The sequence below is a fragment of the Mus pahari genome, chromosome 23 (genome assembly GCF_900095145.1).
Source record: "Mus pahari chromosome 23, PAHARI_EIJ_v1.1, whole genome shotgun sequence".
NCBI classification, from domain to species: domain Eukaryota; kingdom Metazoa; phylum Chordata; class Mammalia; order Rodentia; family Muridae; genus Mus; species Mus pahari.
The window spans coordinates 31,253,051-31,257,259 of NC_034612.1; the positions used below are offsets into that span (position 1 = coordinate 31,253,051).

Genomic DNA, 4,209 nt, shown 5'->3' on the forward strand with positions numbered 1-4,209 from the left:
ACTGGGCACAAAATGTGGAATTTGTAACTAAAGATTCAATGTAGCCACAAAAATAATCTTGAGACACTTCTTGTTTGTCAACAAGAAAGCTCAACATCCAAAAACAACAAAAAAAAAAAACGTGTGTTTAATATGGCTTATAAAAGTAGCAACTTCAAGCCAGCAAGATGGCTCAGTGGTTAAAGGCACTTGCTGTCAAACCCAATGACCTGGGTTCAATTCCCAGGTAGGAGAGAACTGACTCCTTCAAGTTGACCTATGACTTCCACATATGAGTTATGACACTGACATACACATGTACACAAGAAATGATATAGATAAGTAAAGTTTTAAAATGTTTCAAAATACCCACTTCTATCATTACACAAGTTGATGTGAATATTCAAAAGAAATGACAAACATGCAAACAGAGGAAGTCCATGTAAAAAGGCAGTAGTGGCTGCGATATTAAAACATACGGCACTGCCTCTGTAGTAAGAGAGCGGCATTTGAAGCAAGAAAAGTAGGAGACCTAGAAATAGGCACAAGAGTATAAAAGAGTCATGTGATCAATGTGACTTCCCAAGTCACTGGGGGAAAGAGAAACTTTAAAAATAATTATCATGGTGTTACTTCCGGCCTCACACTAGCTGCCATCTTGCATCCCCAAGTGAGTGCATCTTATCTCAGTTGGTCTACCTGAGAGCCCCCTGAGTGGGAACCTTAGTTCCCCACTCGGCCCCATTTCCACTCCAACAAGATGAAAGAAACGATCATGAGTCAGGAAAAACTTGCCAAACTGCAAGCACAAGTGTGCATTGGTGGGAAGGGAACCGCTCACGGAAAGCAGAAGGTTCACAGAGCAGTTCTCCTTAGAGAAGTTAGGGGTAAACAGTAACTCTGGTGGTGAAGAGGTGAACACGTTTGCAATCCAAGGAACAGCGATCCATTTTAACAACCCTAAAGTTCAGGCATCCCTGGCGGCAAACCCCACCATCACCATTACAGGCCACGCTGAGATGAAGCAGCTGACAGCAATACTTCCCAGCATTCTGAGCCAGCTTGGTGCACGCAGTCTGACTCGTTTAAGGAGCGGGGATGAAGCTCTGCCCAAACAGTCTGTGGATGGGAAAGCACCACTTGAGAGGATGATGATGATGATGAAGTTCCAGATCTGGTGGAGAATTTTGATGAGGCTTCCAAGAATGAGGTAAACTGAATTGAAGCAACTTCTGAAGAAGGTGACACTTGTAGAAGTTACAGGAGCTGCTATTTTATAGCATGACTGATTTATAAAATTTTTTTTTTGCTTATTCTGGATCTGACAAAATCTAGATCTCTAATACTTTTAAGCCCAGGCCCCCTGGACATTGTAGTTCTTTTCAGTCTTCTCTTACACCTAATTCATTCTTTGCGGCCGAAGAAGCTTGGAAAGATTAACAAAACTCTTTGCCTAGTTAAAAAAAAAAAATCACAGTCACTTATTTATTAATTTGTGTGTGTGTGTGTGTGTGTGTGTGTGTGTGTGTGTGTGTGTAAGAGAGAGAGAGAGAGAGAGAGAGAGAGAGAGAGAGAGAGAGAGAGAGAGAGAGAGATTACTTCTATACTCTGTGGACTCTGTGGGTCCTGGGGATCGAAGTCAGGTCATCAGGTTTGGTGGCAGATTTTGGTGGCAGGTTTTGGTGGCAGGTGCCTTTACCTGTTGAACCATCTAAATAGCCAGGATACACATCTTGATTAATGGTTCTCTGGTATTTGAAAACAAACAAACCATCAAAAAACAAAAATCAACCGACCAAAAAGAACCCAAATAAACAAAAAACCCCCAAAAGATCCACTAGGATTTGTTCTTTCCTCACACCATCCACTAAAATAGATTCTAAGTAAATTCCAGGCACACGCATTAGCAATGACAATGAAGAGCAGTTTCTGCAGTGAAACTTGGCTCTGACTTAACTGGCTTGTGAAACGCCCCAGAAATTAGTAAATCACACTTGTAGGCATGTCTGAGAAGGTGTCGAGGGAGATAATGAGGGGTAAAGCCACTATAGGTAAGTCTTTCTAGACATTCTGGTTCACGGTACAAAATGGAGACTCTCTACATAAGGAATCCTGGAGGTAGCCAACCAATGATAAAGATGTTGCCTTTGGACCCATAAATTCCAGTGTGAAGAACTTATTTTGTAGATATGTGAAGTATGAAATAATATATGAGTAAGCTAGTGTTTATACCCACAGTTCTAATAGCAAAATACGGTTAAATAAATAGTAATATCACCACACCAGTGACTGAGATACAGCTGTATCAACAGTGAGGGAGGTCTCCTGCCCAAGTTCTAACTAAGCCCATCCTGCTAAACTAAGCCAGCATAGTTTCCAGAATATAAGGTTAAGAAAACAAAGCTATGAAAGAAAATTGTAATGTGCTAATGTGTGTTTCTGAAGAAGAGTGAGAAGGAAAAATTAATTAGAGCATTTGTGAAGCTGACAGGAACAGAATTGAGGCGTCTCCAAACTGAACTTGTTAATGGGTTGGTATCTACCACATTCGTAGCTGTTTCTTATTTGGATTCCTTCTGATCCCATCATCCCTTCCTTTCCTTTTCTTTCCATCCCCTTCCCCTTCTTCCCCTCCCTTCCCCTCTCCTCCTCTCCCTTCCTTCTCCTCCCCTCCCATTCCTCCCCTTCCCTTCCCCCTTTCCTTTTTTCTTCTTCTTTATTCCTTTCTCCTTCTCCTCTTTGCCCCCCTTTCCTTCCTTTCTCTTTCCTAGTTTCATTTTCATTCCTATGATTAAAAAGAAACTGCCTGCTTCTGGTTTCCATCTGCACCTAGAGCAGACCCTGTGTCATACCTCCTGCCTGGACTGAGCAGATCTCCCAGGAGTGCTGACAGACCTGAGAGCACAGGTGAGACCACCACTTCTGCTCAAATTCCTGACCCAAGAGGGACCTTCCCAGAGCCATCAGGATATAGGAACCAAGGAACAGCCAGGGACAAGATCCTTCTGGTTTCTATCTGTGCCCCAGAGCTGATCCTGTGCTACAGATCTCCATACCCAAATTCCTCCCAGAAAGAACTGGTCTCCCCAGAGTGCTGACACACAGGCTTATAACAGTCAGACAACCCACATTCAGATATCAGCACCAGCTAACACAAGAGATAACCAGATGGCAAGAGGCAAGGGCAAGAACATAAGCAACTGAAACCAAGGCTACTTGGCATCATCAGAGCCCAGTTCTTCCACCACAGCAAGCCCTGCATATCCCAAGACACTGGAAAAAGATTTAAAATCAAATTTCATGATGATGATAATAGAGAACTTTAAGAAGGACATAAATAATTCCCTTAAAGAAATATAGGGAAAACGGAAATACAGGCGAACACAGGTAAACAACTAGATGCCTTTAAAGAGGAAACACAAAAATTCCTTAAAGAATTACAGAAAAACACAATCAAACAGGTGAAGGAATTGAACAAAACCATCCAGGATCTAAAAATGGAAATAGAAACAAAAAAGAAATGGAAATAGAAACAAAAAAGAAATCACAAAGGGAGACAACCCTGGAGTTAGAAAACCTAGGAAAGAGATCAGGAGTCATAGATGCAAGCATCACCAACAGAATACGAGAGATAGAAAAGAGAATCTCAGGGGCAAAAGATACCATAGAAAACACTGACACAACAGTCAAAGAAAATATAAAATGCAAAAAGCTCCTAACCCAAAACATCCAGAAAATCCAGGACATAATGAGAAGACCAAACCTAAGGATAATAGGTATAGAAGGAAAATTCCAACACAAGAAGGGAAACTACACCCTAAAAAAAGCAAGAAAGTAATATTCTTTCAACAAAACCAAAAGAAAATAGCCACACAAACATAATTCCACCTCTAACAACAAAAATAACAGGAAGCAACAATCACAGGAAGATATTAATTCCTTAATATCTCTTAATGGCAATGGACTCAATTCTCCAATAAAGACATAGACTAACAGATTGGATACATAAACTTTACCCAGTATTTTGCTGCATACAAGAATCACACCTCAGTGACAAAGACAGACACTACCTCAGAGTAAAATGCTGGAAAAATTTTTCCAAGCAAATGGTCCCAAGAAACAAGCTGGAGTAGCCATTCTAATGGTAAATTAAATCGACTTTAACCCAAAAGTTATCAAGAGAGAGAGAGAGAGAGAGAGAGAGAGAGAGAGAGAGAGAGAGAGAGAGAG

The 4,209-nt window shown here is 41.1% G+C and overlaps 1 pseudogene; it reads left to right on the forward strand.

The window, feature by feature from the left end:
- Positions 1–739: 739 nt before the first annotated feature.
- LOC110313126 lies at positions 740–1,198 on the forward strand (annotated as a pseudogene).
- The last annotated feature ends 3,011 nt before the right edge of the window (positions 1,199–4,209 follow it).